General features: G+C 37.2%; 1 long non-coding RNA gene across 1 annotated transcript; it reads left to right on the forward strand.

Moving 5' to 3' along the window:
- The first annotated feature begins 768 nt into the window (after positions 1 to 768).
- On the forward strand, positions 769 to 7,400 carry LOC141375618 (uncharacterized). The gene is made up of 3 exons (XR_012384239.1): positions 769 to 817; positions 3,665 to 3,887; positions 4,816 to 7,400. It is a non-coding gene; the product is annotated as an uncharacterized lncRNA (long non-coding RNA).
- The last annotated feature ends 6,023 nt before the right edge of the window (positions 7,401 to 13,423 follow it).

Consider the following 13,423-nt stretch of genomic DNA (forward strand, 5'->3'; position numbering starts at 1 on the left):
TGATAAATCCCAGGTCATGGGCCCAGGTGTGTTCTCTCTTCAATGTATTTAATTCCACCTCTTATTCTACACTTGTTCACTCTGTACAACTTCAACTCACACTTCATTTACAGCTTGTCTTTTTGTTACCACCACAGAAGCAGTAACGTCTCAAACCTGGAAAAACATGGCTGCAAATGCGTGCTGGTGTATGCGTGCATTTGTGTGCCAGGCCAAAGGAAGGTAAAGCCCATATTACACACACTCGCAATCTCAAGTAGCCTTGACCTCCTGCCCAGAGTGTGGCTTCCCCACAGCTCAGCTCATACATCTTCAGACCCGCATACACATACATGATCACACACCACAGTACAGTTACAGAACAAGGTAATTGCCCATGGCCGGGTGGGTCTGAGGGCAAGAACAAGGTTTTACAGCACAGATGAAAATAAAATATAAGGACTTTGTGGTTCACAGTACAGTTGGAAAGACAAATATTATTTTTTACGAGGGAGCGAGAAGGCCGAGGCTAGATGTATAAAACACCTTAATGATTGAATAGCTTAAGTATTAAATCTTTCGACCTGGCCTCCGTCAGGGAGCCTATAGCATTAAACTGGACAGGATGAGGTTTAAGCAAGAGACCAACCACGTGAGTGTGACAATGTGGCCAGAGGGAGAATAAACCCTCCCAACACTTTGCTTTCTGGCAGGGACACCTTCTCCGTAAATCTTTGTGTTGGACAGCTTTTGGTGGTTTAATAATTACCTGCGAATGAATAAGCTTCAGTTTTTGAAGTGAACTCCGAGACTGAGGTGAAAGATGCATTTTTGAAAGGTGCGCTGTGTTGCTCTTTTCTTGAAATTAAACACTTTTTGGGATTTAAAAAATGAAAATAATCTAAGTGCTTTTGTTTTTGTTAAAATTCTTAAGCCTTATATAAATGATTATAAAATGAATGAAAACAGTTGTGCCTTTTTTGCTTTCAAGACAGCCTATTGATCTTATAATGTTGTTTTTGAAAACTAGTATCATATTAGTCTTTCATATTATGTGTGTGTGTAAGTGTGTTTGTGCGTGTGGAAGTGCGTGTGTGGGTGTGTTTCTTTGCTTTTTTTAATGAAGCAATGCACACAAACTTTTAACTGCAGTCAGCCAGCCCCAGGGCTTACGGTGAATTGTCATTCCATACATAATCACAACGTTTAAGATTTGATTTCTTTTTAAAAAAGCAATCTATACTGTGTGGCTGAGATGCGATATAAAGTTGGTATTAGACCAATCAAGAAGCACTGCATTAAATTATATTTTTTTGTGCCATGTCTTTAAAATATGGAAATTAATTGTACCCGAGTAATTACGATGGATTTTCTGCTCCAGCATGCTGCTAATGGTGGCGCCTCGTTTTATGTTTTAACAACCAAATGGATGCTTAAGTCTATTTAACTGATTATATTTGAATTGCATTACAACATCGATGCTGTAAAAGGAACTTTATGAAATTGAAAATAGTTGCATAAAGCTTTTACCGGAAGTTCATCATTGGCTGAAAAAAACTAACTGTGCATAGAGGCCATTGTGTTTTAATAACTCATGTCTTTTATTGGTAGCTAGGCTTCTTTTATAAAAGAGTTTCTTTTAAGAGCTTTTAAATTCAAAAGAGACTCAAATTCTGAGGATATGAGCTGGCCAGTTTGTTATTTTCCTGTAGGCTAAAGGTTTTCATTTAAACCGGTTTTGTTATTTGTTTGTTTTTATTGTGTTTATGTTTTTTTTATGATGGATAATAATAAATTAGCATTTAAAAAAGTATTTTTTTATATTTCTAAAATTTTAATCTCATTATATGATATATAAAACTCTATTAACTAACAGTTTAAATGCACATTTATAAATAAACATACATTTCTGAAAACAAAAACTAGTATGATAAGCATTTTGACAACAATGTAGCAGGTATTTACAAGCTAATCCAGCACAAAATCGTGCAAAAAATTTCAACAGTATTTGAATCTTATAATTTGAGGCTTATAACTGCAGAGAAAACAGAACCACCCCTTTAAATAGGCTGACTATATGGATCTGCATTTATGCATCGTTACATGTGTCAATGATGATGATGCAATTGTTTCATTTTCATATGCTGTAAACTTATTATTAATATTTATTTAGATTCCTCCCTTATTTGCTTTGCCAACATATAACAGAAATAAAAAAAATATATATGTACATTTTGTTATATGCGTATGTATATTTCTAAGTGTTTATATTGGGTTGCTTTTGCACGCATAACTGGCCATCCTGTGGTTCCAAATGAAAACGACGAACGCTGAATTCCTAATAACATACCACTTTTACCATGTTTTTTTCTCATTCTTTCAGACAGAATTGTCAAAAGCTAGACTTAGCATGGGTCCACCCTAGTCTGTTATATTTGGATGAGGTAACAGAATCTACCATGGTAACAAATGAGTCCCGCCCAAACATCTACCGTCTTTCTCATCTCTAACTTGACCCTGCGAACACATTTCCGCCCTTACCTCAGCTATACTTTTTTTTCCAAGACTCCTGCCGAGGAATTGGGTTATTTAGTCAAACATTCTTGTGGTTTGCAAAGACAGCGACGGTGCGCATGTTTGGACGGTACAATATACAACTCAGATGGAGAAGATCAAAGACAATGGAGGAAAGGATCTCAGAAGTCCGAGCCAAGCCTCATTACCGGTATACACATCCTGCTCCGGAATGTTAACACGGAGGGTGGCTGTGTCAAATTCTCCACATATGCGCGTCGCGGTTCAGTTACTTTTAAAAGCAAGATACCGCTATTTAAAAACTTTGATTACGTTACCTAAGGCGATAGTGATGAATATGCTAATACAGGCATACCAAAGGAATTATTGGCTTTGAATATGTATTTCACCCCTCGGGCCGCGACGATAATCGTTAGCCTGCTTGTCAGAATAATGGCGGGAAATTCCATTCACGGAGGCGCGTGCATTTCTTAAAGCCCTCAGATTCCGCGCGCATTTTCTCTTGTGATGTAAGCACGCAAGGCATTTCAACATGCGTCTCTTTCTCAGCAACAGGGTGTGGAAATTCAAGATTAGCAAAGGCATCGGGGGGGGAATGTTTGATTTAAATGCAACAGACAGCAAAAAATCAAAGGAGAGCTGTGTTCACAAGTGGCAAAACCTCAGCGGTTTGCCTCTTTTATTCCTTTATCTATCCCTCGTTCTCCGTCTGCCTCATCCACATTCTCTTTCACTCTGTCTCTTTTTCTCTCCAGCTGCAGGCCTGATGGCAGGACTTCCTCCTGGTAGCCATTATAATATGTGTGTCTCTGGGTGGTCCGGCCTCAGTTCCACAGCTCTAATAGTTTTCTACTGGTGTAGCCCATGCTTGGCCCAAGGGCGTAGAGGGAGAGAGACAGAGGGCAGTTTGTCTAATAAAACCCTTGTCCAGACCGCTGTATGTCCCTCTTAGCACTTCCTGGACACTGCCCCCTGCCAACCCCAACCACCTCCTGTGCTCCACCTCTAATGGGACACAGCTGGAGTCCCCTATTACTTTCTGTCTTTGTATCCTTTTTTCTCTACCCATCCTTCCTCCATCACTCCTCTATCCAGCACGCTGCCGCGAATGCCTCTCTCTCATGCTCTCCTCTCGGTTTGTCTTTTTCAGTCGTCTCAGTGCTCCGGGACAGATGTATGGCTGGATGAGCGTTGACTGGCTGGGTCTGGTTCTGTGATGTGGCGTGAGTCAGGATGTGAGGGGCTGCAGAGAGGATAATGCTCATTTACACACACCCCACGGCCCTCAAGCTCTGTGTGTGTGTGTTCACACATCAGCCCGTTTCAGCACCACACAAGCTCACACACTCTCTCTCGTCCTCCTCTACCGTGTGGTCAGTAACAGCTCCAGTGTGGGGAACATTTGTTCTGCAGATACTTCTCAATGAAAGAGGGGGCGCTGAGAGTCACTTTAGGATTTTTACAGTACGAAGGCAGCAAAACAAACAAAGCAATGCGTTTCATGCTCTCTGACTGCTTATTAAATCCCACACCCCACTATGTGATCCCTAGATGGTCCTGTCAGCCAGATCTCAGGGTCACACAGTGACGTTTGTACATGCTTTTGGCAGAACGCGGTGTCTTTACATCTCCAACAGCTTGTTCTGCGTGTGATGTGCAGCACGTGGGTGGGCAGAAACATGGTTTCTAATCACAGATGTCACTGTAAAAGTGAAGAGTGCGGCTCTTAGTAGATCAAACTGTTGGAGTGGGGAGGGGGCGGATGGCAATTGAGAGATTTGGACGAAAAAGGCGAGGCGGTCTAGGGTTTTACTCTAGGGTTTGACTGAGCAGAGGGTGGCAAAAATCAGTTAAAAGAGCTGAAGAATTTAAAAGGGAAGGAAATTAAAGAGCAAAGAGAAAAGCAACAGTTAGAAATGCTGATTTGGTCCAAAACAAGTGAAGGAATGAGGGTGAGGTGGAAATTTAACAGGGCTGTGATAGTAAAAACCTGTGTGTAAATGATTTGATGTGGACATGGCTCACATTTCTTTAATTCATTCAATAATAATTATTATTACAGTTATTTTATTTAGATTTATCCACAGGGACTTACAAATTAGGGAAAAATCGTCATTCATGAAAAATGTGAACTAATCTCAAGAATGGCTAACAATTCAAAGTTTCAGCCATGGTATATATGATAATATATACCAAAATATGAGCCAGAATAAAGAGTGGTTAAAGAACCAGAAAACAAATGTATTTATGTATTGCTTCTAAATAAACATTCATTCATTCATTCATTTATTTTCTTTTCAGCTGCGAAGGAAGAGGAAGCAGGTACTAGACTGGCCTGCCTGTAGTCCCGACCTGTCTCTAATAGAGAATGTGTAGTGCATATTGAAGTGACAACAAAGATCTTGTACTGTTGCTCACCTTAAGACTTGTTTGCAGGACAAATTAGACAAAATTACACCTGAAACACTTCACTACTCTGGGTCTTCAATTCACGTCTTTTAAGTCTTGTTTAAAGGAACAGGAACATTACAAAGAGGTAAATGGTTTACTGTTACAACTTTATTTGAAATGTGTTGCAAGAACAAAAATGTAAATACGTGTTTATTTTGAAAATAAAAACTAACAAACAAAATGATGAGGAACACATTAAACTATGTTTTTTGTAAGTAAATTTAGAAGTCACTTTCTTTTTTTATTCGATTTTTCTATACTGTCCCAACTTTCTAATTTGGGGTTGTACATGTTAACACTGTGTAGTGGCTAAATGCTTGATTCTGATGAGCATTCTGCGCAGTTATTTTTCAGATAAACGCACAGCTAAAGTACTTCTGGCAGGTTTTGAGTGCATTACAGCTTCATGTCATTACGCTGAATGATTTCAGTTATTTATTTGTTAGTCAAAAATCACATCAAAAAAAAAAACCTGAAGGCTTTGGAAGAGATATGTAAGAAACTAGTGCTACATACAGGAGCAGTTTAAGAGCAAATACCTAATAAAAGTCTGAAATATAACATCTGAACAGTGTTTTCAGATATATGTAAACTAATTTATCCATTGTTATTACGTTTCAAGCTTCAGAAAAATAAAAGCTTCCATAAATGAGATCAAACAAAAGTAATGAAAATATTCATTCATTCATTTTATTTTCGGCTTAGTTCCTTTATTAATCAGGGGTCACCACAGCAGAATGAACCGCCAACTTATCCAGCAAATGTTTTACGCAGCGAATACCCTTTCAGTTGCAACCCATCACTGGAAAACATTCATACACACTCATTCACACACCTACTCTACAGACAATTTAGCTTACAATTAGAGGCTGGAAGAACTTGCAAACTCCACACAGAAATGCCAACTGACCCAGCCTAGGCTTGAACTAGCGACCTTCTTGCTGTGATGTGTTTGTGCTACCCACTGGTCCACCGTGAAACCCTAAATTAAACCTGCAACTGTTCATTAAATTATTATTATAATTATTAATTACCCTACTGTACTGTATTATTTCAGAGTAATAAATACTATGTTTGTACTGAATCTGAAATGGATTCTGTACAGAATGTAGCATATGGTCTTGGCCCATTTTTGAATTTCGACTGCATTTTAGGCACACTTGGCTTTAAATGAGGTTCTGTGCCTTTAATTTGAATATTGAAATGATCTGTTAGCAAAGAGTGCCAGTAAAAACTGCTGTACATGAGAGCTCGTGCTGATAGTACTTATATGGAAATGGTTTGTGGGTGTGCATGTTGATGATGTGCTCCCAATGATGATTAGAGCAAATTTATTCATTCAATCATTTTCTTTTCGGCTTAGTCCCTTTATTAATCTGGGGTTGCCACAGTGGAATGAACCACCAACTTATCCAGCATATGTTTTACGCAGCCGATGCCCTTGCAGCTGCAACCAATCACTGGAAAATATCCATACACACTTATTTACATACATACCACATACACTACGGACAAATTTAGCATACCCAAGTCACATGTCATTGGACGTGTGGGGGAAACCGGAGCACCAAGAGAATACACACGCCAACATGGGAGAACATGCAAACTCCACACAGAAATGCCAGCTGACGCAGCCGAGCGACCTTCGTGACCTTCTTGCTGTAGGGCGACAGCACTACCCACTGCGCCACCGTGTCACCTAGAACAAATTAATATCATGTAAATTGAATGAAATGTAAATTCCTATTTGCAATTCCAGTATTTAGTGAAATAATTAAGAATTAAAATTGTAACATTTTATAAAAGACAATTTTATTAAAGTATAATTTTCTGATTTTCCAGAATTTGAGTATTCCAACAACTTGGATAATACAGATATTGTCAAAAATACATCAATTTAATATTGCAAGTTTCTGGTCAGCCTTGGGTTTTCTACCACAATGAAAACCATCCCATCTTTGAGCGTGCCACAGTGGTTACGTAGCCCTCCTTTGTTTACTGCCCACAGACGCCCAGCAGACGCCCAGGCTAAACAGGAAAGGACAAAACATAGAAGGGGGACACAAAACACAAATGCCAGTTGTTGAAGCACTGTAGCATGTACCATTCAATCCAGATGCTATTTAGACCTTTAAATAAAAGTGTGTTTCAAATTCAGTATGACAGGTCTTCATTGTGAGCTGGAAATGTTGAGTGTATGTTAATGTGCAAGTTTGGGGGATGAAGTTTGCCTACTATTCTGAGAAACCTGACATTGTATGTTATGGTTGTTGTTGATCCTTTGACAAATTGCTTTTGTTCCTCATGATTTGCTTTGGATAAAAGCGTTTGTAAAATGCGTATATGTAAATGTGAGTGCGTGTGTGTATTGATGTGGGCTACTCTACACTTCCTCTGTAGTTCACTGAGTAAAATAAACACTGACTGCAAGAAGGAAAGACCGCTGTGTTGGGGAGACATACAAATCATTGTGTTGGTTTTCATTGGTGGTGACACTTTCCATGAATGTGGTAGATTTATTTATTTGTTTTTAAAAAAATTAAAGACTTATTTATTGCGAGAACTAGTAGATGTTTTAGGTAAAATAAATGCTAATTCAAATGATTAAAATTATTGCTACACTGTAAAACCCAACAGTCAACTTTATTAAATAAAATTTACTGAAAGGTAATTCTACTCATTTGAAAAGAGCTTTAAACTCAGTGTTGAAGGTAATGAGTTAATTAAAAACCTTATTACTTCAACTTAAATGGAGTAAGTTCACAGTACTCATATAGGCTATATATATATATATATATATATATATATATATATATATATATATATATATATATATATATATATATATATATAAATTTTTTTTATTATTATTATTTTTTTTTAGCTCAAATGGTTTGTAGCAATTTTCCTCAAACAGTTTGAGTTGAATTCACTCATTGGGTGTTACAGTACTCAGTTGGTTTGAGTTGTGCTCAAATTGCTTCGTTTACTCAAATGGATTAAGTTCACAGTACTTATTAGGATTAGTTTTTCAACTTAAATGGTTTGTTGCAATCAGTTTCCACAAATAGTTTGAGTTACCTTAATTTATTGTGTTTTACAGTGTTGAACTAAATTTGAACATACAAATTTTGTCAGTTCTTGCAACCTTGGCATTGTTAGCACCATGCTCTCCTATTAGAGCAGGGGTGTCAAACTCAATTCCAGGAGGGCCGAAGCCCTGCATAGTTTAGTTCCAACCCTGCTCCAACACACTTACCTGTATCAAACAAGCCTGAAGGACTCAATTAGTTTGATCAGGTGTTTTTAGTTAGGGTTGGATCTAAACTGTGCAGAGCTGCGGCCCTTTTATTTGACACCTGTGTATTAGAGCAACAGGAAATCTTTTTTGTGCCTATATGTCAATTAGTAGTCGTTACATTCTTTGTACTGTCTGTTAAATATCAGATTACACTTTAAATTGGTGATCTCCTAACAGATTTTGCACTTAGTGTAACTAACTTTACAATTTTTTAAACAAATTTTGCTATCTCTATCTCTCTTTAGCTTGTTCATTTTACCTATAGCGCACGTCTTTGCACTGTGGAGGAAACATGCAAACTCCACACAGAAATGCCAACTGACCCTGTGCTGTGCACTGTCCTGTGCTGCCCCTGTCTCTAATAGTCTCCTAATATTAAATAAAAGTTTGCTAATGTGTTACATTTTGCCATACCTTCAAATAGTTTTTTTCTTTAATTTATCAGCCATTAAAATTTTTTTTTGCAGCCCAAGAAATTGTGTACAGTATTTTGTAAACAACAACAATAGTTTTCTAAATTTCTGAAACATCTGACTGTGATGATATCTACTTATTGTAATAATAATTATATTATCATTATTATTGTTACAGTTGAACTGTGTTATTTAGAACGGATATTTATTAATTTATTTCTTTGAAACCCTATAGTAGTTATTTTGGTGACAGGTTTTTTTTTAAATAAACCCTTCTCATCAAAAAAAGTCATTGTGATATGCTTCAGATTACATTAATATACTTTACAATTGAGAAGTATTGCATTCTCAGACATTTATAAAAGCAAAACTGTTACTGTCTAACTGGTGAGTAACTCTGTCTCATTTACTTTACCATCACTGAATTTTGCTCAGATCTGGTGCTTTAGTAAGAGTTATTTTAGGCTCTGTTTGTTGCAAAGTTACTTATTGTCCACAGAATAACCCAGTTATCTGTTGAATTATAAACAAATGCCGTCATGATTTTATAAATGTTTATTGATAGTATGGTAAATTACAGTATTATTTATTTGAATAAGAGTTGCAACAATTGCAGTTCATCTATAAGATAAAAAGAACTAAATAATTCTTGACATCCTGAGGTTGATGATCAGCATATTCAACCTCTGACCATTTTTTGAAAATAAAAAATATGTATTGTTTACTATAAGTTTCTGAAAGAGTTTCAGACTCTGTTTTGCACTCTATTCTTGGAAAGTGCCTGGTAGACACTCTGTTTGTGTATTTAATGAATAAGACGCCTCACTAGTTATGATGTCAGATTGACATTACATTTAAGCCCCACTTGTGTGTGTATATTCATTTACATGACCTCCGGCTTTGACGTTGTTTTCCAGGCCACAACCATCGGATGTAAGAGAGCAAGTCCTCTGTGAACTTCAATGGCAGGGTTGTACGGGTGACGTTTGTCAGGATGAGGGCTGGTGTTTGTCAGGACTGCTCCGTGACTGTGGCTCCAGTGATGGGACGGCCGGAGACTGGCGGGCCTCGAGTCACTGCAGTCTGGGTGCAGGAAGCTCAGTAAGTTTATCTTAGAGGCTTGGTTTACGTTCTGGGTCATCAAAGTTAGACCCATACACTGTTTAGCTTTAAAAGACAACTAGCAGGGTGAGATTGTTTGTCAGGAGGGTGAGTAAATGATTCATTGTACATGACAAGCTACAGGACAGGTTGAACTAACCTGTGTTGCAGGATTAATGTTTAAAGCTCAATTTTGCTCTTGCAGTGTTTTATGTAGAAAACGACATCTATAAAACACTTGGATTGTTTTTGCTCTGAAAAGTCGATAAGCATAATCCAGGTCCTGTTTTATAATTGCTTAAATTGCTCAGTCCTGGATGATGCACCATAACCCTGCTGAAGGGTTTGGTTTTATGCCAGCTGAATGGAAACGTGCCAGCTGCAGTCTGCAGAGGTGCGGAAATGCCCAGCTGTTGTTGCCAAACCAAGAATTCACTCATATCAGAGACTGCAGCGATGACTGCCGCCTTTCATGCATCTCCTCATGCATTTTCTGCCCCAACATATACAGCGGGTAAAAAATGAGTGAACACGTCAAGATTCGTCCTCATGAATATTGTTCTAATGGTGCTGCTGACATAAATTTGCACCAGATTTCTATAAAGGTACAAACAATCTGAATATACAAATAAACCTTTTTTTATAGTTATGTTTTACACAAGAAGAAAGTACTGAACTTCTGAAATGTATTCAATACTTTGTATAAAATAAATTTTTTGGTAATGACAGCTTTAAGACACCGCTTGTATGGAGTATGGAGTCGCATGCAAGAGGTGTTTTCTAACTGAGACATTTCAGCTGCTGTCTGGGCATTCCATGCCCCTTTACACCTTCCATTTGTCGTGTGTTTAGTACTTTTTCCCTGTGTCATTGCATTTTATTACACAAAAATTAGTTTCTAAATTAATTGGTCTATTCGTTTTTTATCTATGCACTGTAAAAACTGCAGGGTTCCACACAATTTGTTCATGTTGTCCCAACACAAATTGATTAAGTTAACTTAACACTTTTAACAAATTTATGTGGATTGGATATAAAAATGTTAAGTTGTCCCAATGAAATCTCAAGAAATGTGTTGTTTCAACTTATTTTAAATAAGTAGTTTGAACGAGCAATCTATATATATTTTGAGTGTGGATTACTTTTAATTTCTCTGTTGCCTCATGATGTGGATGATCCACATCAACTGAATCTCTTCTATTGCTATAATGTATACATTTTGAAAATATTGAAAATACAACATATGTCAAACATCTTCCCAAAATTTGTAATCAATGTGAAATTAATTAAAACATTTTTTCATAATTTAATACTCGCCTAAACAAGAAGCATAAACTATATAATTTGCCATTCATAAGGAAAATACAGTTTGCTAATAATTATATATATATATATATATATATATATATATATATATATATATATATATATATATATATATATATATATATATATATATATATATATGTGTGTGTGTGTGTGTGGTGTGTGTGTGTGTGTGTGTGTGTGTGTGTGTGTGTGTGTGTGTGTGTGTGTGTGTGTGTGTGTGTGTGTGTTTTGAATTTTTTCCCCTTTTTAAATATTTCCTAAATGATGATTAACAGAGCAAGGAAATTTTCACAGTATGTCTGATAATTTTTTTTTTCTGGAAAAAGTCTTATTTGTTTTATTTCAGCTAAAATAAAAGCAGCTTTTAATTTTTAAATACCTTTTTTGGTCAAAATTATTAGTATAGAATAGTATTAAAATTTTCAATAGTCTACAGAACAAACCATTGTTATACAATAACTTGCCTAATTACTCTAACCTGCCTAGTTACCCTAATCAACCTAGTTAAGCCTTTAAATGTCACTAAGCTGTATAGAAGTGTCATCATGGCAAAGATAAAATAATTAGAGATGAGTTATTAAAACCTATGTTTAGAAATGTTTTGAAAAAAATCTTCTCTCCGTTAAACAGAAATTGGTGAAAAAAATTAACAAGGGGACTTATAATTCAGGGGGGTTAATAATTCTGACTTCAACTGTATGTGTATGTATATACATGCATAGGAGGAAAACCAACATGAACAAACTCCACACAGGAATGCCAACTGACCCAGTCGTGACTCGAACCAGCAACCTTCTTACTGTGAGGTGACAGTACTAACCAGTGAGCCACCGTGTTGCCCAAATATATGTATACATCATTCATCATCCTTTTATTTCAGACTACTAAGTCCACATTCAGACACAATACAAAAAACTATCACAACAATAGAATCATGCACATACATATACTTCCAATGTTTTGAATGATATATTTTAGGCAACATAATTGGCCAAAAAATGCCATCATCTGCACACACACTCGCAAGTTAAGTTACTTCCACACACTGAAATGAACTGAATCCTTTAAGCTCCTCTCTCAGGTATCATCCATCCAGTCCTCTCTTTTCCTCTTTCTTTCCATGATTCATCAATCTCAGAGCTACAAAAGCCCCCATAACAAATAAACCCACCATCGCAGGCCTTTCATGAGGCCAAGCGTCACTGTATGTTGGAGCGCCGGTGCATGGTTTCACCCTCCACGGAGGTCTGGGACGCTCTATGTCATGGTCCTCACCCTCAGATAGACCCATTCAGCCGCGGGACCTAATGAACACTCCTGGCCTCATTCACTCCCACAATGGGCTTCTCCACTACCATTGAGTGCACTCACAATAGGGAACATCGCTCCAATTAAACCCCAGGGGACAATGCATGTGCAAGGGGGCCAGCGTTTGGGTGTTGGGGGTGGAAGATGTTGGGGGTCCCGCTCTGGGTGCTGGAGTGGGGGGGGTCACAGGGGGTAACGAACGTCTCTGACCGGGTGCTTGTGAACGGAGGGTGGCTGAAGTGCCGGTGTCTGTGATGTGCTATTAGGATCAGCGAAGAGTAATTATGTGCACAGAGACCCTCCCCGGCCCAGCGGAGGGGGCTGTTGGCTTCAGGAGAGAGATGAGGAGGTGAAGGAGAAAGAGGAATGATGTAGCTGAAGTATTATCTTGTTGGCTTTGCAGCTGGTTTATAAATGTTGTAGCTACTTGAGGGTATATGTTACAGTGATTTCTACTGTAGTAATGGGGTTTTAGGCATTCAGGGTTTGTGCAAATGCTAAGAATGTATGGTGGACAAAACAACAATTGTTTACAAAAATTAACAATAGTTTAACAATGGTTTAATAACATGTATAACATAAACGACACGTGGTTTTTTTTCTGCTTTTGCTACTTTACCCATAGGCTAATTATGAATTAATTGTAGTAAATCTGTGGTTGTAGTGTTAATCGATGAGGGTAGGAAAATAAGAATTGAGCCGTTTAATGCAAGTGTTCTGCAGACATGATCATTTTAAAGTGTTGATTTAGGCTTACATTCACATAAACGTTTATCTGAGGACATTTTAATGCAGCATTCAAAATTGGTCAGAGAAACTCAAAAATGTAAATATTATCTATATTAATAATTCAATAGTCATGACAATATATGTTTATGTTATTTGATATTATTAAAATAAGTAAGTTTTCACTCGATGTTTTAAGTTATATTACATTTGTTGTTTTTAAAAATAATTTTACTGGATGAACATGTCATAAAAAGTCAGTTGAAAGTCAGTTTAATAT

The sequence above is a fragment of the Danio rerio genome, chromosome 8, assembly GCF_049306965.1.
Source record: "Danio rerio strain Tuebingen ecotype United States chromosome 8, GRCz12tu, whole genome shotgun sequence".
NCBI lineage: Eukaryota > Metazoa > Chordata > Actinopteri > Cypriniformes > Danionidae > Danio > Danio rerio.